The sequence below is a fragment of the Panthera tigris genome, chromosome D4 (genome assembly GCF_018350195.1).
Source record: "Panthera tigris isolate Pti1 chromosome D4, P.tigris_Pti1_mat1.1, whole genome shotgun sequence".
In the NCBI taxonomy this organism is placed as follows: Eukaryota; Metazoa; Chordata; class Mammalia; order Carnivora; family Felidae; genus Panthera; species Panthera tigris.
Window position 1 is genome coordinate 22823621 of NC_056672.1, and position 25950 is coordinate 22849570.

Sequence of the window (25950 nt, forward strand, 5' to 3'; positions counted from 1 at the left end):
TGAACTCTGAATGGGAGTGGTTGGGCTGTTCAGTGTTAAAAGAAAAACACTGCTAAAGCCCTCTTTAAAGACGATACAAGTGTGGTATCCTTTTGTCCAAGGTTATGCCATTGACCCTGCAGCATCTGAACATTAAGGTCACAGAAAGAATTCAGAGTCTATGGGGAGCCTGAGAGTGACAATAGATGGAATATGGTCCAGAGCAGGGAACATGCAGAAGTGAGAAGGTACTGGAGGCTCTAACATCTATGTAGATATACCAATAACGCAGCCTTCCAGTTCCTACATAATCTCAATTTAGCATCCTTTACTTCCCATCCAGTGCAGTTACTGCCACCCTGTAGAACTTAGTACTGGGAATACTTCTGCCATCAGGAATACTAGTCTGATATTGTGTCCTTTTACCTCCTCCTCCTATCCTTCCAGCTTATATGTCCCCTGTTATCAACTCCGCATGATTTATTTTCCAACTTCTTGTCTATCTACCAAGGTCTTGTCTTCCTGATAATCTATAAGGTAACCAACATTATAAAGCTCTAGTAGAGGGGTGCCTGGGTGGCTCAGTCAGTTAAGCAGCAGACTCTTGATCTCGGCTCAGGTCATGATCTTGTGGTTCATGAGTTTGAGCCCCGCATCAGGGATCCCTTGGGATTCTGTCTCTCCTCTCTGCCTCTCCCCCACTTGTGCTCACTTTCTATCTCTCTCAAAATAAACAAACAAACATACAAAAAAAAAGCCCCAGTACAGCACAGGGAATATAGTCAAAATGGAATTGTGATAGTTGTAGCTGCAGTTGTGGTGAGCACAGCATAGAGTTTTACACCTGAAACAAATGCGACTATTCTTCAATTAAAAAAGAAAAAGGCTCTAGTACAAATGGGCCCCATCCAATCCCCTTCAACCCTTCTTGTCTGGCAAAGTGTCATCTCTCTGCTTTTTCCAGAAATGTCTTTTTCTAAGTTACGGACTACTACTGGAAATCTCACAATTGAGTCTACTGATGCCACAAGAAATTCAGCCCCAGCAGTATCTGGAAATCATTCATCCACCCCACAAATACTTATCCCAGGTTTACATGCAAACAAAACAAATGGAGTTAAGTCACTATTTCCTTAGTCTGTTCTCTTCCCAGTTCTACTCAAATATATTTTAAATTTCCTCACTTTTCTCAACTTAGGCCACCTTTACTTGGCCCAGCAGATGTGCTGGACCACAGTTTACAGAGGAACTAGAAATCTGTGAGATGGGAGCTTTTCATCAGAACACAACAAACACAACAAAACAAAATCTTCCAAAAATATTTCCCTATTCCTCTCTCCTTCCCAGTGCAAAAGGAATTACTCTTTATTGAGAAATAGCTAAATTATAGTCTTGATGGACTGATCCTCCCTTGACAGGTCTCCTTCTGCCCCCCTCCCTGTCCTTATGAGGCACCCAACCTCTTTTATTTTTAAAAAGATTTTTACTAAAGAAATGTTTAACATGCACAAAAGCAGCTAGAACAATATAACTTCCCACACACCCCTCACCCAAGTTGCACTATTGTCATTTGGCAGGTGTGATTATGATTAAAGTGCAAAAGCCCACTTAAACACCTTACCATCTAGGGGCTCCTGGGTAGCTCAGCTGGTTACATGTCCAATTCTAGGTTTAGGCTCAGGTCATGATCTCAAGGTTCATGAGTTTGAGCCCCACATTGGCTCTGCAGAGAGCCTGTTTGAGATTCTCTCTCCTTCTCCCTCTCTGTCTCTGCCCTCGCCTGCTCAACTCTCTCTCAAAATAAATAAACATGGATTCTTTTGAGGAAATATGAGGGGTAGGGCTGCTTCTGAGTATGTTTCTCATTTCATAAAGGTAAAAATGCACTACTGGGGAAAACAGCAGCTGAAGGCAGAGTAGATCTTGGGGATGTAGATCTCTGGGGATGATGTGGGGTCCAAAGGGAGATCACCAAATCAGTAAAAGGGGTCTCAGGTAATATCAGGGTAACAGGTGGAATATGAAGATTTCACTAAGGTAAATATATGTGGTGAATAGGTGGAGTTAGAAGGTAGGTTGGAGGCATCTGAAGGGCCATGGAAGGATGGACAGATCTGCTGTGTTGGATGGTGGGTGAAGGGTTGCATGTGAGTTTCTCTCTTACGTTGTCCCCTCCCCCACCCTCAAGAACCTTTGGTATCTATGCTAAGCTCTGTAACGTCGGCTTGGAACTCTAGTCTAGAACATGTACTCTCAATGCCCAGCTGCCTGAGGCAGCAATACATTTCCAATGATATGAACCATCTTCGTCTAAGACACCTTAGTGCACTATGGCTGAAATCCAATTCAACTTGTTAGGTATTTCCATTCCTGCCTTCCTGTGTGGGGTGGGGGTCCTTCTTCTGGTGCTGTGCTACGTTAAGAAGAATCCGTGTTTGCCAATATTTTGGAAACATGGAGAAATCAATCAGGGAAGTAGAAGTCCCTCAGAGATATTAAATCTTTTCAAATAGATGCATTCAAAGTTATCAACTTCCAACTATTGCTTTTGCTGAATCTTACAAATTTTGATTAAGTTGTATTTTAATTTTCATTTAGTTTAAAATAGTTTTTTCTCTTGAGATTTCTTCTTTGACCCATGTATTAGTAGTGTGTTATTTAATTTCCAAACATTTTGGAATTTCCAGCTATCTTTCTGTAATTGATTTCTAGTTTAATTCTATTCTGGTCTGAAAACATACTTTGTGTGATTTCTACTTTACATTTGTTAAGGTGTGTTTTTGGCCCAGAATGTGGTCCATCTTGTGAATGTTCCATGTTGAGTGTGAGAAAAATGTGTATTCTGCTGTTGAATGAAGTATTCTATAAATGTCAGATAAGTTGATTGATGGTGTTGTTCAGGTCAACTATCTTTACTGATTTTCTGCCTGCTGAATCTAGACATTTCTGATGGAGGGCTATTGAAATCTCCAACCATAACAATGGATTAATCCATTTTTTCTTACAAGTTCTACCAGTTTTTGCTCACATACTTTGATGCTATGTGTTACATGTGTACATGGTAAGGAGTGTTATGTCTTCTTGGAGAATTGACCTCTTTACTGTTATGTAATGCTCCTCTTTATCCTTGATAATTTTCATTCTTGTGAAGTCTGCTTTATCTGAAATTAATATAATTACTCTTGATTTTTATTTTTATGTATGTATGTATGTATGTATGCATGTATTTTTGGTTAGTGTTAGCAGGTACATTTTTTCTGTCCTTTTGCTTTTAATCTATCTATACCTTTATATTTAAAGTGGGTATTTTATAAACAACATATAATTAGGTCTCGTCTTTTTACCCACTCTGACAGTTTTCTGTCTTTTAATTGGTGAATTTAGACCACTTCCATTTAGTGGTCTTTTAAATATAGTTGGATTAATGTCTACTTTGTAACTGTTTAGTATTCATTGTACCTATTCATTTTTTCTTCCCCTATTTTTCAGTTATGTTTTTTTAAAATTTTTTTTAATGTTTCTTTATTATTGAGAGACAAGAGTATGATCAGGGGAGGGGCAGAGAGAGGAAAAGACACAAAATCCGAAGCAGGCTCAAACTGATGCAGGGCTCAAACTCACAAACCAGGAGATCATGACCTGAGTTGAAGTCGGACACTTAACTGAGCCACCCAGGCACCCCAGTTTTTATCTGATTTTAAGCAAACATTATATGTGATTCTATTTTCTCACTTTTGTTAACACATCAGTTAGTCTTTGTTAAAAAATGTTTTTTTTTAAGAGGGAGAGAGCACAGGCAGTAGAGGGGGTGGGGTGGGGGAGAGAGAGAAAGAGAGAGAGAATTCCAAGTAGACTCCACACCCAATGCAGAGCTTAATGCAGAGATTCATCTCACAACCCTGAGATTATGACCTGAGACAAAATCAATGGTGTGATGCTTTACTGACTAGTCACCCAGGTGCTCCTGTTAAAAAATATTTTCGTGGTTGCCCTAGATTTTGTAATATACATTTACAACTGTTACATAACATTATACCACTTAATAGGTAGTGCAGGAGTTTCCAATTCCTCCTGTCCCTTGTAACACTGATGTCATTCATTTCACTTATCCATATAATGTAATGATCCAACACATTATCATTATTATTATTGGGCCAATTGAGAGTAAGATGAATAAAAGTTTTATTTTTTCTTCCTTCATTCCTTCTCTTCCTTTTCGTGTGAGTATTTTCCTTCTCCCTGAGGAAGTTATTTTAACATTATTGCAGGGCAGGTCTGCTGCTGCTGAATTCTGTTTTTATTTGCCTGAGTTTTGATTTCTCTTTCAGTTTTGAAGGATAATATCACTAGATATAAATTTCTTGATTTGTGGTTTTTTCTTTCAACACCAAATATTTCACTCCAGTCTCATACTTGCATGGTTTATGATAATAGGTCATAATTCTTATCTTTTTTTTCTCTAGAGGTGGGTTTTTATTTTTGTCTGGATTCTTTAAAGATTTTATCTTTTTGTTTCCTACATTTGGAAAATGATATGTCCAGGTATAAGCTTTTTTAGTATTTTTCTGCTTGGTGTTCTCTGAGCTTCTACAATGTATAGTTAATCTGCCATTAATTTTGTGAAACTCTTGGCCTTTATTACTTCAAATATCTCTTCTGCTGTATTGTTCTTCTAGTATTCCAATGACACATATGTTACACATTTTGAAACACAATTCTTGGGTATTCTATATTTTAGCATTAAAAAAATATTTTTCTCTTTGAGTTTTAGCTTGGAACATTTCTACTGCTATGTCTTCAAATTCACTTGTTCTTTCCTTGACCATATGCAACCTACAGATGAGTCAATCAAAGGCATTCTTCATTTGTCATAGTGTTTTGGGTTTCTAACATTTCCTTTTGATTCTTAGAGTTTCCCCTTTTTCTGCTTATATTCCTCATCTTTTCTTGTGTGTTGTCTACTTTTTCCACTAATATAATAATCAGTTATTTTAGACTCTGTACAATAATTCTGAAACCTGTGTCATATCTGAATGTGCACCTGATGCTTGGTTTGTCTATTCAGATTGCTTTTTTCTTGCCTTTTAGCATGCCTTGCATTTTTTCTTTGAAAGCCAAATAATAGGAGTATTATAAGTATTATAATAGGAGTATTATAATAGGAACTGAAATAGTGTGAAGGCTTATGTTAACCTGGCTAGGTGTTGAGCTGTGTTTAATATTTACTGTAGCTATACATGTCAGAGTCTTTAATTTCCTCTAGTGTTGTTATTTTTTGTCTCCCCTAGTGTTAGTAGGTTTCACTAAATGTCCCTATGTAGCGCCTATACCTTGCAGCTCTTTTCAGCTGTGATCCTGTTGATATGGTGATAAGATTTGGGGGAGGGGATATGATTAAATGTCAGTCTTTTAATGGGTCTGTGTCCCTGGGTTGTGATGTTCACAAGTGTATTGAAATTTTTTTGTTTGTTTTGAGTCAAGTCTAGAAGGTGCTGCTGTAGTTGAGTAATTTACTTTCTCTCATGTGACATAAGGCTCTGATAGTCTATTCCCCTGCTGAGTAGGCTTCTGTTATGAAGAACTCTGGGAATATTTCACAATGTTTTCAAAATGGTTACATTTATTTCCAACCCTACACTCCCTTGCCAGAAACAGGAGCATTTTTTCCTAGCTCCTTACTGTGAGAACCAGGTGGGGTTCCTGGTAATAAAACTCATGAATAAGCAGGGGAACCCCATTAGATTGTGACACCAGGAGTTTCTCAATCTCATGCTAGCCCACATGCATCCTCCAGCAATTTGTCCAAGTGTCTATTCAAGTGTTCCCACAAGAAGAGCAATCCCAAATCTCCAGTGGTTTCTGTTCCAGGTAAGCTGATCTTAACTGTGATTCGGTGTATTCACACTCTGTGAAGATTTAGGGCAATGGCTTTGCCACTATGACTCCAAGAAAAGTCATTGATTTTCAGTTTGTTCAGCTTTTTGCTTCTTTCAAAGACTAAAGTGATGATTTCCAGGCTTTTACAATGTGAGAACTGGAACCAGAAGTTGCCCTTCAGAGAATGACTCTTTATATTCCTGTTCTTCATCCCACATTTCTAAATGAGTTTGGTTGGGTCACAGAGACACCTAAAATGGGAAGTTTAAGAAACTAGACATTCACTCCTCTAGGAAAAGAGATTTGGCAGGGCTACAGGTTAAGGAACGACTAAGGTTTCCAACTGAAGCTCACAGACTATCTGGATGGGGTGGCGGGTCTTGTGTAAATTCCCAAACACAGTGATTCCATAGTCCTAGATCGGGTTATTTAGAGAGTACGGGATCTGTGTAAGAGAACAAAGCTCCACAGCACTTAATCAAGAGTCACATTCCCATGTTTGGCATCACTTGACCAAGCCTTCCTTCACTGATCAGGAGAACAGTGCTGAGCCTCTGAGAGCCTCTGAACAAAGACTGGGGTCTGAATTGTGTCCCAGGATACAGGATCCTACCTGAAGGAGCACAGATGTGACTGTTGGCCTCAGTTTCTATTTCCTCAATGAACTTATGGTTGAAAATATTAAGTGTGGGCCCCACAGACAAAACACTTCCTTCAGTTTTTCCAAGTACTAAATATGGAAAACATTTTATTATCTTTAAAAATTGATAAAGAAAGGCCACAAAATTATATTACTTAAAATAGAGTCATAATATTTATGGATGATAAATGTCCCTTTTTCCTAGAGAGAAGAGAGACAGAGAAATGAGTCCTAGCTCCTCATTCTTTTACTTTTATTCTGGTATCAGGGCAGTGCCAAGAGAGGCGGAAAAGTTGGACACTGAAAGGTAAGCTTCTGCCTATTCCACCTGAGCTCTCCAAGAGTGACCCTTCCTGTCCTTTCCATGAGGTCCCAGGTCCATGATCTCTGAGGATGTCAGTTGCTAGACAGTCCCTACCAGAAAAATAGGCCTCACAGAAGAGGCTCATGGAAAGGCATTCATTCAGTGCCCAAGACCCTTCTCAGTTTCCTTGCTCTGCCCATCCCTGAGCACAAAACAGTAATGGAACTGGTCAATGGGTGTTGCCCAATAGGTGGCCATGTGACTGTCAAGAGTCTGAACTTCTGTCCCCTGATTTTCTGAAAGGCCTGTGACATCATGGATATTCAGATTCCTCTTTGAAGTAATCATTGACCTATGTTCCTCATAGGGTTTGTTTCAACGTCACATGGGATAATACATATGAAAGTCCATTGTGAATGATAAAAAAAAAAAAAAAACATACCTATATGAGTCTTGTTATTATTATTGTCATTGACTATGTGATTTATATCCTCATTCTTAGGGCTCTCCAAGTCCAATCTACCAAGGGTATCACTTAAAGGAAACCATACTCAGCCTCTCATAATATCTCTTGCTTCTACTTTCATCAATCTCCTCATTTTCCAGGCTGGAAAACTTGCCAGAGTGAAGCTGAGGAGGCAAGAAAGGTGATTTCTCTTCTGAAAGGTGACTAAATATTACCTTCTTTCCTGACACCCCCGCCCCACCTTTTTTAAAAGAGTCTATGAATTTCTAGGGCTTCAGGGAAGCCTGGGATTGACAAGGGATAGAAAATCCTCAGAGTCAGAATGTGAAAGCCTTTGGGATGGGGGGTGGCACTACTTTTGCCAGAATTGCCAGAGCCACATATGTTTGTTTTGGCCATGGCTGCAGCTTTGTACCTCCTGTCTCCTGCAGCCCCCTGTGCCGGCATCATGATACCATGCACTTTCGTCAACTGTTATGTCCAGACCCCTTCTGTGAGGTGTGTAATAGTACACTGCTGAGGTCAATCGGCTGCTGTTCCTGGAGGTCCTGGAAGACGCTACTCCCTCTGTGATCCCCTTGGCTGCCACAGCTCCTGTGACTGACTCATTATTCAGTGCATCCCCTGCCTTCACAGCAGTCCCTCCAGGAGACCTAAAACCAGCCCCTTTGCCTGAGTCTTCCCCACCCCCACTCCTTTTTCTCACCTAACTTTTTCTTACCCTCACTACCAGGTCACCCTCAGACACTAGTCTTTTCCTCCTTTGAATTCCAAATTCCCAATGGGCCATTCCACACCCCAACCCCTTGCCTTTCCCCCCTCCTACTACATGATGTTCAGAAAGGGGATCCTACTGCCCAAGCAGAGTCCACTTTACCTCTGAATATCATCTTCTCTCTTGACCCCACCATTTTCCAAGATGTCAACCTCTTACCACGTTTGTCCCAGACAAAGATCCCAGTGATTCATTTCTTTGGCACCATGCAACACTGACCCTGTCTGTTTCACCACCGCTAGAATGCACTTTAACTGTACCTCAATCTAAATCGATTTCCATCTCCTTGAAGCCTGTTCCAGAAGACTCATCTCCAGACAGACCACCCTGGTGGGTGGTCTGCCTGTATCCCAACAATCAGAGGTAGTGGCCATTCAAGACCGTCAATTTCAGAATTCTCCTGTTGGAAGGCTCATACCAAGAACATGTTCCTCCCCACATTATCACATTCTGATTTTCAGCAAAGGCAACTTTACCTCCATCTACCAGAAACCCATCTCTGGAGAGACTCTGTTAACAAGCTCAAGGAGGCCAGTGGAGTTTCTTTCTTTGGACTTAACATCTAGGCAGTCTTAGAGAGACAAATGAAAAAAAGAATGCCTTTCCAGATTTTAGAGAGGAAAGAAAAAGAAGAGGGACCATTTTCAAAACAATGTGGTCAGAATACCATGGACATCTTCAGTGAATTTACTGCAGCCATTCAATGTACAGGTCACCACAGCCCCCAAAACAGCTAGAATGTTGTAGGCAACCTGGAGCACCTGCGCATTTGTCAGCAGCTCCTCTGTATCAAGTGTTTGGGGGAAAACTGGAATCAGAAACATGGCCAGCTCTTCTGGGGTCTTCCCTTTTTGCATAATGAGTCCTTAGCAGCCACACTCTTGGTTTCTAGTAGTAATTCCCCATAAAAGTCTCACTTTGTCTTATTCAATGGGCTCTATAATGCTTCCACAGTCAAAATGCAGGATCAAGAATCTCTACCACTTCCTCATTCCCATCACCTACCTCTCCCTAGTGTATATCCCCAACCCTTGCCTCAAACCCTGTCCCAATCCCAGCCCCTACCTTTCACTCCAGTGAACCCTCAAGCCCACCTTCAACCCTGCATACCAATCATACCATCTTCTTCTTCATCCCAGAATAGGGACTGTGGAGTGTCTTTCTCCACAGATCGAAGAATGAGTCAGACTCTCCTATCTTGACTGAAAATCAACACCTGGAGTGGCACATGTTGAAGAAGCACCAGGAAAGTTTGTGGGGTTTAGTGCCTGGTTCCAAAACTCTCATGAAGCCATTTGTCCTCAAGTTCCCAACTTTGCATTGTTTAGCTGGTCATCCCATGCCAATGGTCTCCGTCCTTCCTGGCCATTTTCATATTACCTGTGAAACCCAGGAGAAAGTGGAGTTTCATGGTCCAAGGAAGGTAATCCCATACTGGTACCTCCATGCCTGTAGAAATCTAGAGTCTCTAGTACTGATAGAGCCTCAGTATATGAGCAAAAAGGCAGACATGTCTGAGCAAAAATGCAGACATGTTTGTTCAAAATTCTCTGAGCTTCAGGACCATAGTAGCAAGGATTTAGCAAAGACTGAATTGAGTTTCCTAGTAAATTTCCATGAGAGGGTCCCAACAGAGTTCTAGCTATGGATGAGTATGATGAGGAATCTTGGGTATATCCTAGAGAAGAGCCCAGAAGTCAGCCCTCAAAGGGTCTCAGAATGCTACCTAGCGAAGGGTCTTAGGGCTTCTTTGGAGGCAAAAAGTAACTGTGTGTGTCATTCAAGGATCACTCATGGAATGAATTACCAAATGACTCAAGGAAGGACACAGACCAGAATCAAATGAAATCTGATATTAGATTACATTTGAACAAGAAATTTTGGTAGATTACTGCGGGTAGGATTCCTACAGGTGTGTAGGATTCCTACAGGTGTGTTGTTCATGGCTGGCTGATGACAATGCACTGCCTTTGTGTGGGAGTTCCCAGACTAAAATGGAAAACACAAATCAAAAAAGACAGTGGTGCGTAGGGTTTGCTGCCAGATTACCATTCTGGAGCCTTCCTTTCTCGATCCCAATACCCAACGGCTGCTAGAGGCCCATATTGTAAGATTTCAGATGAGTCAGAGGTGAGGTCTACCGCTCAGGGTTCTTGAATCCATAAAATTCTATATGTTGAGAGAAGCCACAACATGGCCTCTTCCCCAATTAGACATTCCCTCCTCAGCCATGCATATTTCTCTGGTGGATTCCAAAGCTGAGTTTTCTAACCCCCGTGAGAGAAGCTCTAAAACTTTTCATGGCAACAGGATGAGAATACCAAATTCAGTCCCCACCCTGGATCATTCTCTCCCTGCCATGTCACCTATGGGCAATGAAGGACAGAGGGCCCTGAAAGCATCACTCTCTGACACCAACCATGAGCTTGCACAGGGTATCCAGACAGCTGCGTATGGAAGTCAGACTTTCCAGTCCCTTACACACAGCATCATAGCTCAAGTGAGACCGAGGGCGGCTGTACTAGACAATAGATGTGGCCCAGAGGTGCCCCCAAAGCAAGCTGAAGCTGGACATGAGCCAAAGGATGAGAATGTGAGTCCTGGCGATGGAACTGAAATGGCTCAGGGCAGAGTGATGGTGCAGAAGAATTTAGACCATGTTGCAAAGCACAACTTGTCCAGGGGCGTATTCAACACCGAGGAGCTGTGTACTCTTCAATCCCAATCTTGTGAAGTCTTGACAACCAGTGAGTTGGAAAGCTCCAAAATGACAAATGTCAATTTGAGTGAGGTAGAAGCTGTGCTGATCACTGAACATTCTTCACCAAAAACACTCAAGAATCTTGGCTCCCCAAGATTCTAAACTATCAGACTTTGAAAGACATCTCTTTAGTGAGTTAAAGTTGAATTTCGAGAGGGTAGAGCACAGTCAGGCTCAAGAGTTTCCCACTGACATGCCCCTTAATTCAGATAGCTTGATGTCCAAGGCCCCACTGACTCAGTTCCAGAGTGACTGTAGTGGGGATATGGGAGCATCCCAGGTGCTGCATGTCCACTTGGGGGACAATACAGTACGGAGCAGCAGCAGGAGTCCTGGCACTCTAAGCTGGTCTTAGGTAAGTGCCAGCCTAAGAATTTTCCACAAAGAAAAATTGCAGAGAAAGTGAGACCTCAGGGTTCCAAAGCAGGAAAATGTAGAAGGGAGGATTCAGGGATAGGAACATCTGTAGCCAGAAAGAAGAGCCACCGTGTTGAGGACAGAAGATTAGAGAGTGCTTCCTCACCTGTGTCACAGAATGAACAGTTTCCTCCCAAGAGTTACTTCAGAAAAAAGATGAGGCAATTTATTAAGTGGATCAAGTCCAAGCAGAAAATCACAAAGCAGGAAATTTCCGGAACCAAGACCCAGTTGAAAGTGTGACTGCTCTTGTGAGTGCTGGGCTCATGAGCTCATGATTACTATTGAGAAAAACCTAGAAGAGAAGGTGGCATGTAGGTATGAATCTGAGGCCTCAGAGTTAAGCCCGCAGAAGGAAGAACTGTAGGCCCAGGTAGAGTCTAACAGGACATATCCCTCCAATATTGGGCTTTCTCTGACCCACAACACGATAAACAGGCAAGTATTGTTATATAGCCAAAAAGCTATCTCTGCTGAACAGAACTGTCTTACAAGTGTCAGGCAGAACAGAGAAAGGATCAGACACTCCCAGATACTTGGCACTTTCAAGGAGCAGCTATTAAGCCAGTCAACCCCCTTCTCCTCTGCCTTCCAGGGACCCTGTGTGTCATCCAAGCCCTACCTGTGTGCATCAATTACGCGAAGTCCTTCCAGCCACCCTGACTGCTGATGAAAGTACTATGTTCAGAGTTGACTCTTCTATTCGAGCAGAAAACGCTTCTCCAGCACTTCCAGGGAGCAGAAATTTCCCTAAAGAAATTGTTTTGTACTTGCTGAGAAAGCCTTATAATTTTCATGATAACTTATCCTCCTATGAAAACTATCTTTCTTCAATACAACCAAGAATATTAATCCTCCTCAATACATTTTTGTTCTAACAGAGAGTGCGGTTCTCTGTGTATTGCACTGGGACTGTGAGGTGGTGCTGGGCATGGGAGTGGGGACTCTTGCTTTGGGAAAGGAAGGAGGGAGTTCTGCTCTTACTGATTTCCTCTTTGGGTTTCTCAATCCAAAGAAAGAAGCCTGACAGTGGCCTTCTCAGTTTTATCCTGGGGCCCTTTATTTGACCCTGATCAGGTGTCCTGAATTTTTTTCATAAAAAGTACAAAAGGCTTACTCTGAAAACGTTCAGGCCTTCACCAAGTGAGAAAACCCCTTAAAGTCTACACCTTGGCTCCACCTGTTTGTTCATCTGCTCCCAAACTATCCTGACATATATACAGCTGTAGGGTGCGATGAGGTACTATGGCATGTAGGCGTCACCTCCCGGAGACTACTCAGGGCTTATGAGAGCACAGGGATACCATTTTGGCCTGAGAGAACACAAGATCGTCTTTGAGCGTGAAGACAGCACCTCCAGGATGTTGTCAGGGAAGCTGTGCTCCTATATGGTGCCTGCTTTCCCAAACATGCTACATTTTACACCAAAGTGACAGTAATTTAGAGGTGCACTAGTTATGAATTGCTGTGTAATGGATATCCCAAAATTTAGTGGCTTAAAAACACATATTTATCATCTGACAATTTTTGTGGGTCAGAATCTCAGGCTAGGCCTATCTGGATTTTCTGCTTCAGGGTCTCTCGAAAGGCTGTCATTAAGGTGTCAGCTGAGGCTAGGTTCTCATGTGAAGGCGTGACTGGGGAAGGACCCACTTCTGTATTCATTTACAGTTGTTGGCAGGATGCATGCCTCAAAGCCTGTTGGACTGAGATCCTCAATACGTTGTTGGCCCTTGGTGGGAGTTGGCTAGTTCCTTGTCATGTAGGCTTTTCCATCATGACAACTTACTTTATGAAAGTTGGGAAAGTGTAAACAAGACAGAAGTTATAATCTTTTATAAACTAATAATGAAAATGACGTCCCATTACCTTTCTTTTATTCTATTAGAGGCAAATCACTATGGTCAACCAATGCTCAAGGAGAGGGGTGATTACACAAAGGTATAAACTTCAGGAGGTGGAGGTCACTGGAATCTTAAAAGTCTTCCTAAGGCAAGGGTTTCTTCTTGGACACCCTACTCAGTCCACTGAAGCAAAAGTGGCCAAAGGTGCCAAGTGGATGCTTCTCCTCATCTATATCCATGTCCTCAAGGTCAAAGCTGTTTAATGGCTATGTGGAGTGGCAGCTGGTAAGAAAACATCCAAGAGATTGGAGCATCCAAAGAAGGAAGAAGAGGTGTTATAGCAGCAAACATGATGTGGGGTCATCTTGAATGGTAAAGTAAAATGAATCCTTAGAGCCACCTGACTCACTTGACACACCTGAATACTGATTCACACTTAAAGGGGAGGAAAAATTAGGTGCAATATGGTTTATCCGGACTCTACCACAGTCTCTCCACATTGCCCTAGCTCCCAGACCTTGAGGCTAAACAAATAACCTTCAGCTTCTGTAGACATAGACAAACTGAGAGAGGAATCAAACCCTACAGATAGCAAGATTTAATTCCTGTTCTTATTAATATATTTAGTATAGCACATCTATCATTTCAAATCTGATTCTCCTACCTTGAACATTAGAGTGAATGGGTCACTCAATTGATGAAAAAGCTAGTACTATGGATCTTAATACATATCACTTCCATCTTCGATATTTTCCATGTCCCTATGGCTTGAGGACTTCTAACCAAGGGAGATGTGGTGGCTTAAAGGTTTAAGTTAATGGTCTCGGGTCACAAATCAATTCATACCTAATGGCCACTGCTTTCATTCAGAGAAACACTGGATAAGACAATTAGACAGAATTTGCATACTCAGACCATCCAGCAAGTGATCTGTCCAAATGATAAGGTACCACAATCCATGAGTGATCTCATACTTTTGTTTTGCTTCTAGGATTGTTTTCCTTTCTTCCAGATTCCTATTTCTATAGGAGAGCAGCACTGTCATAAAAAGCAAGAAAGTATATTAGCTGAAAAAATACTGGAGAGATGAGGTTCAATTTTTTCTAGAAAAAGATGTGCTTTGTAACCATACTCAGGGATCCCAGTATTTTGAAATTTCAAGGGAGTATAATTTACATGATACAGTGTGGTGCCTGAAGAACTGTCACTGACATATAATGCAATGGGAATGGCCTACCAGAATTTTTACAACCTTAAGCTCAAACTCCAAATCTAATGTCAAGGTTGACAAAATGCATGAATTTATTGGTACTTTGATATGGACTGGGCATGGGGACCCCAGATGCCAGCTTCAGGCTGTGAAACTGAATTTATCTGATGTCAGGTGTTGCCTAAGACAATCAGGTTCCTTGAGGCAGCCTTCAGAGGGATTAACACTGAGAACTGTGTCCCAATCAGCAGTCACAGTGAAGGAGCCCAGGCCTCGAAAAAGGCCTCTTCTCTTGAGGCTTTTCCCGTAGAACTTCCATTGGCCCTGGATCAGAGACTAAATCAGGCTATTTTCCTGGGTCACAAGGGGACATATGGTCTTCATTAGGCAGGCGAAGTGGCAGGTTCAGAGACTTATGGAGGCTGCCTCCTTATCTCTCCCAGGAGACTCAAGGTCTGTTCCTTCCTTCATTGGTGGGGATGGGGAGCAGGTAAAGAACTGATTATTATATAAGTGTAGCAGTGCTTCCCTGCAGAGAGGAGGTTGGGCTGGCAATGAGAAGAGTGGGTCATTTTCTTGTTGGGATACTTTCCCAGCTTTAGGCAAGCTTCATTTAAGCAGGATAATTTACCAAGCTATTGAATGCTGCTTCTATTCCCTGACAGAAGGGACCCCAGAAGGAATAAAAAGTGTACTTCCTTTGTCTAACTGGGAGTTCTGTGCTTCTGGTCTCAGGGCTTATTAATGACCTTCAGGTTTCCAGACCCCACAGCGAAGTTTTGGGCACCTGAAACCTGTTGCACAGTCCTGTCCAGACTCTTCTAAAAGAGAAGAGAAATAACCCAGGTGTTCTCAGGAGAGAGGAGAGACGGGATGACAGAGGTTCTGGGTTGAAAGGAGAGGTACTTAAAGGTACCAGTGATCCAGGGATTTGATAATAATGATGTAAAGATGTATTCCTTAAGTGGATGGGTTCTGTGTTTAAGTCCTCTAGGAGCAGAATGATTTTTTTAAGGGATGAAATGATGTTTGCTGAGATGATGAATCATCAAGCCCCATTATCTTGGGAGGTGCAACAACACATTACATTGCCCACACTTGGCATAGAGGCTACCCACCCATTAGCTTTTTAATCTGCCAAATGAGCTTGGACAATGAATGTCCCAGTGGCAACCATGATGGACTTAAGAGCAGAGGTTCCTTCATCTATATTTGCCTGGTAACAAAATCCTCCCCCACTAACCCCACTGGCAGTCATGACTAATATAGGATACCTTCCTTTAACATGGGAACTTTGACAAGATTTAATTTAACTTAGAAAAATTAGCCACTGCCTGTTGCACTTCAATTTTGTAAAACATGCTTTTTTAAAAACTTTTTTTAATGTTTATTATTTTTGAGAGAGAGAGAGAGAGAGAGAGAGAGAGAGAGAGAGAGAGGGAGTGTGAGCCGGGGGGGGGGGTGCAGAAAGAGAGGAGACACAGAATCTGAAGCAGGCTACAGGCTTTGAGCTGTCAACACAGAGCCCCACGTGGGGCGCGAACCCACCAGCCGTGAGATCATGAGCCAAGATGAAGTCGGATGCTTAATCAACTGAGCCACCTAGGCGCCTGTGTACAAAATGCTTTTATGTGTATTTTCCCATTTAATATTTACGATCCTTCACAGTGGGTTTCTTAATCCCCTCTTGTAGAAGGGCAATCTGGAGGACAGAGAAGGTAATATATATTTAGAGTGCTAGCATGGGAAGAGGGAGCTAGGCTGGAGAGTGCCCTTGCACTGTGAGGAATTATTTGGCTGTCAATGACAGCAAAAACAATGGGACTGACTTAAGAAGGAGAATCTGTTGACTCGGGTACCTGAGAAAATCTAGCAGTAAGGCTGGCGTCAGGCAGGACGGTTCAAGTTGGGGCTCAGTTGATGCCATCAAGGTTCAGTTTGTATCCGTTTCTTGGCACTATACTCCGGACTGACTTTCTGTCTGTCATTTTGTACCTTCACATGTACTTTTCAAGCACTAAGTAGAGCTGAAAATGGGTTGTCTCTCTCATAGTCCCTGCAAAAGTCCCATTGTGCCTTACTGTCTCCAGCTGGGTCACATGCCGTCCCCGACCAGTCACTGCTGCCCAAAAGCATAAAACCATCTTTTGGCCAAGCCTTGAGTTATACACCCATCTTAAAATAAGACCGTCTGGGAAAGACAACTCCATCTTTACATGGACTGAGACTGAGAATGGGGTTAATTCCCTGGGGGTCAACAGAGGAACTATTTCCAGAAGGTGAGTGAATGCTGGGTGTCAAAACAAAACCAGATCGGCTACATCCCTCTCTCTCACTGCCCCAGTTCTGCCTTCTTGTCCGGAGTTATGTCACTGACTAATGCTTGGGAGTTGTAGGAAATGCTGATTCTGCACAGACCCTGGGACAGGCCAGAAGTGGGATGGGGCCCAGGACAGGAACTTGAGGTGGTAGCAATCAGTCACAGGCCCCAACGTCCATGTGGACAGACCATCCCATAATCCGCCCTCTCACTGTCTACCCCTTCTCATCCTAGAGCCCTTTACCTGCATTCCAGTCTAGTTGTGGCCGTAGCCCAGAACTTATCACCGGGAACACTTCTGCCTCCTGAAAAAGCAGTCTGACATTCCACCCGGTTTTCTTCTTTCAGTTTATGCCCTCAGTATGCCAATTCTTCAACCTATTCAGCAGGAACTACAAGCCACTTTACACGTCTCCCTGGGCCTCTGACAGCGTTTTTCTTCATTTCTTCCCTCTCCAAGGAAAACTTCGTTAATCCCAAACCTAAAGAGCTCTACTCTCAACAGCTTTCCCCACTTGCCTTTCATCTGTCACCCTTGCCAAAGTCAGTTCTGTCCTTTTTAGACCCGTCTTCCGATAAGGGGCTGACCCCTCTTGGATAACACCACACAAGAAAGTAACTGATGCCACCATAAATGTTCCATACCAGTGGTCAACTCCAACACTGCCTGAAGACATTCCATTCCTTCCCTCGCTGTTTACTGTGTACTGGGCTTTCTTCTAAGCATTGGGGGCGCACGGGGAAGGAAACAAAGCTCCCTGTCTTCGTGGAGCTTCTAGGACGGTTCCTCAGTCAATTCTCTTGCCTAAGCGCTCAAAACGGTTTCACTCGCCTACAATTTCGCCACAATCCCCACTCGTCCAACATGGGTACTGGATCACCACCGGGAAATGAGAAGTCACCGGATCTTTTCATCGCTAGCAGATATCAAAGAGTAACCAAACCAAAACGTGAATCCCCATCCCTTCTTTCCTCTTTCCTTCCTATTATACTGTGAAGGGTTCCCAGGGGATCTGTCCCCGCTTCCCAATTTAGAACACTTTTCCCCCTGTGCTGGAATGTTTGGCTTAGTCATCTGCTTTTCTAGAGGACCGAACCATGCGTACCTCACCACAGTCTGGCTGGCAGACGCAACGGAGCTCGAAAACCTCTGGCGGGAAGTAGGAGCAAAGGGAGGCTTTTCCCAGGGGAGGTCGGTCTGGCCTTGGGCCACGTGCAGAGGCCAGTCACACCCCGGGGCGGCTCCGCCCCCAAAGCGAGCTGCACCCAGAGCGGGGCCGCGTCCCCTTAAGGACAGGCGCAGAGGCGTGGCGACGTCCCGGAGAGCCACGCAGCGGGGCGAGTAGGGCCCAGGGAGTCACGCGCAGGGGCGGCTCCGCGCCCAAAGGGAGCGGCACCAAGGGCGGGGCCACGTCCTGCTGGGGACACGCACAGAGGCGTGGCGACGTTCAGGGCTAGCCATATCAGGGGCGAACGGTCCCGGGAGCCACCCCCAGGGGCGGCCCCGAGAGGTTGTGGTGTTTGCCCTGGCGATGGCGGCCATGTTGGGCAGTCTAACGGTTGGCCCTCTCACCTCAGACTTCTGGAATCTGTGTCCATCACTTCTGGAAGAGGAGAGTTTTGTTTGCCTCCAAGATAGATTTCGACGAAGGTTTCTGGATGCTGGTCGACCTCGTCTCCTGCGCTGACAGAGGGATCCTTCCCAAAGTCTGCCATTTCCATCCCGGCGGTTGCTCCTTCAGGCCGCGCAACCCCTGACTCCCTCCCACAGGAGGCTGCTGCCTGGGAAAACGTGCTGACGCCCGGGGGTGGGGCTGCGCCTGGGCCGCGAGGCCCCCTTTGCCCAGGTCACTGGATGGGGCTTGCGCGGGTGAACCTAGTGTGGACTGTAGCGGCGATATTGGCTGATGTTAAGACGTCACTTTACACCAGCTGCCTGGTCTTGCCCAAGAAGCCTTTCTCAGACGTCATCTCTAGGTGCAGAGATAAAATATCTCATAGGGGTGGTCCTGAGGCCTGGAATGATCAAATGAAGTTTTGAGTAGTGTTAAGCGCCGATGTTACTGCACGGGTTGGGGGTGCAGATGGTGACCACGTGGGCCTTGCAGCCCCTAGACGCCAGTGCCTTGGAAATGCCTGCACCAGTCAGGAGAGTGAGGCTTCAAGATGCAAGTTCGTACCCTAAATTAGGAACCCTCATTTCTGATTCCCTGCGAAACCGGTAATTGGTAGGATGCTCACAGTCTGCCAGTTGTTTTCAAAGGAGCCACAAGAGCTTTAATTGCTGCTTGGACCTAGCGGTGAGTCCAGGGGGAATGGTTTGGGCGAACCCCAGGTATAAGCCAATGGAGGCGTTCTGGATGGAGAGGAAGAGGCAGAACCTTCTTTCGGCCTTGCAAGATCAGGGATAGCAGGACGTGAGTCTCTCCATGAAGCGGATATCATGTTTTTTATTAGGCAGAAACTCTCAGGTAATTGCCCTAAATTGCAGGTATTGATGTATTGATGCCTCTGTGTGTCCTGGTTCCGTGTTGGGAAGCGTCACCATGTTTATCGTAGTAGGAGGTGGAAGAGAATCGTATTCGTGACTATTTCCCCTACTAGAAAGTGCACTGTTAGTGTATTTGGAAGATATGGAAAAGTAGTAGAGGCGAAACCTCACAGATTCCCACCTTCAAAACAATTACCATTAACTTTTTGATGCATCTTTTAGAGATTTTGCTGTGCCTACTTTTAACATTGCTTAAATCTTACGCGCCTGAAATGAAAATCACAATCATAAACATTTTTATGTTATTGTAAACTTTCATAACATTTTTATGAGAATATTCTCTTAAGTGGTAGAGTATTTAATTCCACTTTCTGTTGACATTTGTGTAGTTTCTAACTTTTTGCAGGTTTAATATTTTGCTTACCATATTTGGTAATAATCGTACTTGCTTATAAGCCATCCTGTTCCAAACAGCACAAAGCTTTTCCGAAATTTCTGAGTAACCAGGAATCTGGTGCCCTGGGCCAGATTCTTTCTCTTTTTCCAGCTTCCTAGATGAGTTATCCATTCCTGTGGTTAGGTGTTTCAGCACTGGATTCTCCTCTGAGTTTCAAAGCAACAAAACCACCTGCTTGGTAAAACACCCTTAGTGTGAGATCTTCCAAACTTAACCTGTTGTCTTCCTTTATCTCCGACAATCCCTTCCGCAGACAGTCTCAGTATCAGTAGCATCTGACTGTCCAAGCAAGAAACACAAGAGCCATTTTACATTCCTCCCTCTTTATTTTTCCTGTAGCTAGTCAGCTGCTACATGGAGGAAGTGGAAAAATATGCTGTGCAGAGAAATCTTAGAGCTCTCACAATATACTACATTCCCCCCAAATAGAAGGTAAGAGCCTTCAGGTCATAAGCTACATTTTTGTGATTAAGTTTTTAATTATATTAGTAATATATGTTCACATTCTCCTGAGTCAAAATTAAAACATTCTTATTAAATACCCCATTGCAAAACAAAAACAAGTGTCTCATTCCACATTAATTAATTAATTTCCTTGCTACTTATATCAATATAGATGATTGGTTTTCTACTTGATTTAATTCAGTCCGCTACTATCAATATTTTTTTAAAAATTTCTTAATGTTTTATTTTTGAGAAAGAGAAAGAGAGTACAAGTAGGGGAGGGACAGAGAGTAGGGAGATACAGAATTTCAAGCGGGTTCAAGTCTCTGAGCTGTCTGCACAGAGCCCGACATGGGGCTCAAACTCACAAACCATAAGGTCATGACCTGAGCCAAAGCTGGCCACTTAACCGACATCAAGGTGCCCCTGCTACTATCAATATTTATTTTGGTGTCCAAATTGTCACATTTAGCTCATTACTGCAGTCTGACTTTTGTGTTCTTTTGATTCGTCTCATCACTTTCTACTTTCTGACCCAAAAATCTTTTAGTCTCATTGTATACGTTCCCCTGCAAATCCTGGTTTCAGCCATGTTTCCAGGTAGTCCTGCTTTCTTTAATGGAGATTGGTATTGAGAAGCTAAGACCAGTGTGCTAGATACATTCATTATTAAGATATTGTAGCTTGTAGGTCCTTTCAATAAACAAAGGGAATACATATAAGCATGCACACTGACACAAATTCACGGATTTAAATATTAGTTTATTTCTGTCTACATCTATATATGTTGAGAGTCATGAGTTCACACCAATACTTCCAGTTACTATCTAACACCACTGGGTTCATTGTAGTTTTCTACCTCTCCATGTTTTAATTAATTAATTAATTTTTAATGTTTATTTTTTGAAAGAGAGAGAGATTCAGAGCATGTGAAAAGGACAGAGAGAGTGGGAGACACAGAATCTGAAGCAGGTTCTAGGCTCTGAGCTGTACTCACAGAGTCCGACATGGGGCTCAAACCATAGAAGGGAAGATCATGATCTGAACAGAAGTTGGATGTTAACTGACTGAGCCACCCAGGTGCCCCTATCTTTCCATGTTTTTAACTTCTTTCTTCAACAGTGAGGAACCTGGTTCCATTATTTTTTTTATATGTATGTACTTGTTCAATCATTCCGACTGTATGGATGCAGTTTTCATCTCCACTGTCTCATCCATGTATGGATATCTTTTTCTACCACTTAGATATCAACGTGTGTGGCAGCTGTGTTATGTAGACACCCATACTGCACCAGGCAATGCTTCTATGCCAAGCCCCTCTTCATACTGCTTGGGCTGTGAATCCCAGCTCTGGGACACTGCTGACGCCTCTCTACTGCCCTCCTCTATCCCCTTTTGGTGTGGATACCCATTTTGCTTGGTTCACCTGTTGGCTCTAAGACTGAATTACTTAGAAACGGAAAAGGAAGAAAATACTGTATATCCCACCCCCCCCCCCGGCTTTCTGGAGACATATTTGATATGCAAAAAACTCATGTATTTGAAAGTGTACAACTTGATGAGTTTTGATAATGAAATCATAATCAAGATAACAAACATCCATATCTTCCCATTCATTTGAGTTTTTTAAAATGAAAGTTTTTGAGTAATTGGAGCTTCTTCCAGAACTGCATTTGCCCTTGTTTCATGGACTTTCCTCACAACCTGGCCCCCTAATGCCAGTCTTCACTCCTGCCTCAAACAAAGAAACCGAGACGACCTGCTGTCCCCAAGCCAGATGAGATGTTGACCTCTCAGCACTTGCCAAAGGGAGAAAAAAAAGAACAAGAAGCAATTGAACATATTGGTGAAATACAAAATGAAATAGATAGACTTAATGAACAAGCCAGTGAGGAGCTTTTGAAAGTAGAACAGAAATATAACAAACTCCACCAACCATTTTTTCAGAAGAGGTAGGAATTTATTGCCAAAATCCCAAATATTTTGGTAACAACATGTGTCAGCCATCCACAAGTGTCTGCTTGGGGAGGAGGATGAAGAGGCACTGCATTATTTGACAAGAGGTGAAGTGACAGAATTTGAATATATTAAATCAGGTTACAGAATAGATTTTATTTTGATGAAAACCCTTACTTTGAAAATAAAGTTCTCTCCAAAGAATTTCATCTGAATGAGAGTGGTGATCCATCTTCAAAGTCCACTGAAATCAAATGGAATTCTGGAAAGGATTTGATGAAACATTCAAGTCAAGTGCAGAATAAAGCCAGCAGGAAGAGACAGCATGAGGAACCAGAGAGCTTTTTCACCTGGTTTACTGATCAGGTGCAGGTGAGTTAGGAGAGGTCATCAAAGATGATATTTGGCCAGATCCATTACACTACTGCTTGATTCTTGATATGGACGATAAAGAAGGGGAAGGAGGAGGAGGAGGGAAGGAGGAGGAGGAAGAGGAGGAGGAGGAGGAGGAGGAGGAGGGGAATTGGAAGATATTGATGGAGACGGAGATGAGGATGAAGGTGAAGAAGATGATGATGAAGGTAGGATGAAGGAGAAGGTGACTAATTTGAAGTCTCTTTTCTCTCCCTTTATACCACGGTTCTCAACTTATTTTGGGGGGAATGACTTGAGCAGAATATAGTGGGAAAAGATTCTCTACCCCCTTCCGTTCCAAATTCATTTTTATTCCTTCCTGTCTCAACAAAAACTTTATGGAATCAGCACCACTGTGCTCTGTGGGGAAAAAAGAAAAACCTTCTGCTCCCTTAGCTCTGCTGGAAGCTGGAAGGTCCTAGGCCCCCGTGTAGTAGTGCGTAGAATTCTGGCTTTTTTCCTCCTTTCTCTGTCTATTTGGCTCAGAGATTATACTGTGCCTCTATGTGAATGCGAACAGTTAGCATTTACCAACACATATCTGTCTACTTTCTCATGTTTAAAAAAAGAAAAAAAAAACTTTAAAAAATGGGGCTATAGAAGGTCATCAAAGGGTGGGCGTGAGAGGTTTGGGCGGGTTAAGTGGGCCTTTTGACAACATGGCTTCTCCTTTGGAATGTTGGATTGCTATGTTTAACAGACATCCTTGCAGTTGAAGATGATACTTTTAAAATAAAATTCTCTCCTAAAGATGATTTGAGCCCTGCCACTTGATGGGACGACCAGCAGAACCTATAGGATCTTATTTGGCATTGACATTCTCTTGTAATTTTGTTTCTGTTTATTTTTATATTTTCTTTTTGTTTCACTGGAAAGGAAAAATGATGCTCAGTTTTAAACATTAAAAGTGTACAAGTTGCTTTGTTACAATAAAACTAAATGGGTGCACACAAAAGCAATAAATAAAATGAAAGTTTTTATTTTGAGACGAAAGCAGATTCACATGCAGTTGTAAGAAATAGAACTCACCTCAGATTATGTGTCTCCCTCTCTCTTTGCCCCTTCCCCGCTCATGCTCTTTCTCAGTCTCTCTCAAAATAAACATTAACGAAAATTTTAAAAAAAGTAGAGCTAATGTATACTTTATCCAGCTTCCTCCAATCATAATATCTTACAAAAGTATGCTATAATATGACAACCAAGATTGATGTTGATACAGTCAAGGTATAGAATACTTCTATCACTACGGCTTTTCCTCCTATTGCCATTTTATATAGACACACTTACCTCCTGCCCCTACCCTCCCGCATCTGTTTTTCCATTTTGATAATTTTGCCATTTCAGTAGTATTTTATATGAATGGAGTCATAAGCTATGTAATGTGCTGGAATTTGCCTTTTTTTACTCAGCTTAGTTCTCTGGAGATTCACCTAGGCTGTTTTGTGTATCAGTTCACTTTTTTTTTTTTTTAATTGCTGAGTAGTATTCCATAGCATGGATGTTCTACAGTTCTTTTAACCATTGGTTGAACAACAGCTGTGGTTTTCCAGTTTTGAATAGGAATATTGTGAACATTTGTGTACAGGTTTTTGTGTGAACATAAGTCTTCATTTTTCTGTGATAAATGCCCTGTAGGATGATCACCCAAGTTGCATGTTTAGTTTTTTAAGATACAGAAACTGTGGCTGTTCTGTTTTATATTTTCATTAACAATATGAACGATCCTGTAGATTCTCTTCATCCTTGCCAACATTTGGTGTTGTCACTATTTAAAAAAAAAAAAAAATCTTGAGGCCCCTGGGTGGCTCAGTTGGTTAAGCATCTGACTTCAGCTCAGGTCATGATTTCGTGGTTTATGAGTTTGAGTCCCATGTGCTCTGTGCTGACAGTCTGGAGTCTGCTTCAGATTCTGTGTCCCCCTCTTTCTCTGCCCCTCCCCTGCTCATACTCTGTCTCTCTCTTTCTCTCAAAACTAAATAAACATTAAAAAATTTTTTTTAATTCTTTAGCCATTGTAATAAGTGTATAATGATATATCATTGTGGTTTTAACTCGTACTTCCTGAATGACAAATGATATTAAACACTTTTCTTTGGCCTCTTTGTCATCTGTCTTTTGGTAAAAAATGCCTCTTCATGTCTTTGTCCACGTTCTAGTTGGATTATTTGCTTCTTTTTGTTTGTTTGTTTTTTTTACCAGTGAGTTGCAAAAGTTATTTATATTTTGTTGATACTAACCTTATGGTGGATATGTGGTTTGCAAGTAGTATTTCCTCCCAGTCTATAGCTTGTCTTTTTCATCATCTTAACAGTCTTTTGCAGAGCAATTGTTTTAAAGTTTGATGAAGATCAATTGGTAAACCTTTCCTATTATGGGTCATTTTTTTGGGGTCACATCTAAGAACTCTGTGCCTAGCTTTAGATCTTGAAGAGTTTCTCCTAGTTTTTTTGAAAGTTTTATATTCAAATCTGTGATCCATTTGAGTTAATTTTTTAAAAGGTTTATTTATTTTGAGAGAGTGTGAGTGCATGAGCAGGGGAGGGGCAGAGAGAGAGAGAGAGAGAGAGAGAGAGAGAGAGAGAATCCCAAGCAGGCTCTGTGCTGTCAGCCCAGAGCTGAAGGCTGAGCTCGATCTCAGGAGTGGTGAGATTATGACCTGAGCAGAAATCAAGGGTTGGACCCTTAACTAACTGAGCCACCCGGGCACCCAGAATTAGTTTTTATATTAAGGTATGAGACTTAGGCTGAAGTTCATTTTCTTGGCATATGGATGTCCACTTACTCCAGCATTATTTATTGAAAAGCTAGCTTTATTCCATTGAATTTCTTTTGTACTTTGTCTAAAGTTCATTGAATATATTTGTGTGGTTCTATTTCTTGGTTCTCTATTCAGTTTCATTGATGTATGTACCTATCTGTGTTAATTATGCACATAGTCTTGATTATTGTAGCTGTAATAAATTAAGTTTTAAAATTGAAAGACTGATTCTTTCTGCTTTATTCATCTTTCTCAAAATTGTGTTAGTTATTCCACTTCCTTTGCCTTTCCACATAAATTGTAGAAAATTGTGTCTATAGAAAAATCTGCTGGGATTTTGATAGCAACTGTGTTAAATGTGTATGTCAATCGAGGGAGAATTGGACATCTTTAGTATATTGAGTCTTCCAACCTATGAACATAGCTATCCATTTATGTCTTCTTGAATTTCTTTCATAAATATTGTATAGCTCTCAGCATCTAAGTTCTGAACATGTTTTGTACACATTTTATTTTTCAGTGATTATAAATCATAGTGCATTTTAAACTTTTCTGTGTTCTCATTGATAATATATAGAAAAAGAATAGATTTTGTACATTTATTTTATATTCTTTGACCTTGCTGACCTCACATATAAATTCTCAGAGATGTTTTTGTAGATCCCTTCAGATTTTCTTGTAGATAATCATATCGTCTACAAATAAGGGAAGTTTTACTTCCTCCTTTATGATCTCTATACTTTATTACACTGGCCAGAACTTTGTTTATTAATATGTGTTTATAAATATGAATGGTGAGAGCAGACAGACTTGCCTTGTTCTATATCTTAGTGTGGA

General features: G+C 42.1%; 1 protein-coding gene, 1 long non-coding RNA gene and 2 pseudogenes across 2 annotated transcripts in view; 3 read left to right on the forward strand and 1 right to left on the reverse strand.

The window, feature by feature from the left end:
* The first annotated feature begins 2239 nt into the window (after nt 1-2239).
* LOC102967142 lies at nt 2240-12253 on the forward strand (annotated as a pseudogene).
* Nucleotides 12254-13090: 837 nt separating this feature from the next.
* On the reverse strand, nt 13091-18515 carry LOC122233251. Its single transcript, XR_006210779.1, has 4 exons — nt 18167-18515; nt 16133-16329; nt 13910-14101; nt 13091-13345 (listed from the first exon to the last, which is right to left on the reverse strand). It is a non-coding gene; the product is annotated as an uncharacterized LOC122233251 (long non-coding RNA).
* A 3252-nt stretch (nt 18516-21767) lies between these two features.
* Nucleotides 21768-22337, forward strand: LOC102968198 (annotated as a pseudogene).
* Nucleotides 22231-25950, forward strand: part of LOC122233250 (spermatogenesis-associated protein 31D4-like) — a 51505-nt gene continuing 47785 nt past the window's right edge. The window contains exon 1 of the mRNA XM_042965059.1: nt 22231-22313. The gene's annotated coding sequence lies outside the window, so the exon portion shown is untranslated. The remainder of the gene's footprint in view (nt 22314-25950) is intronic.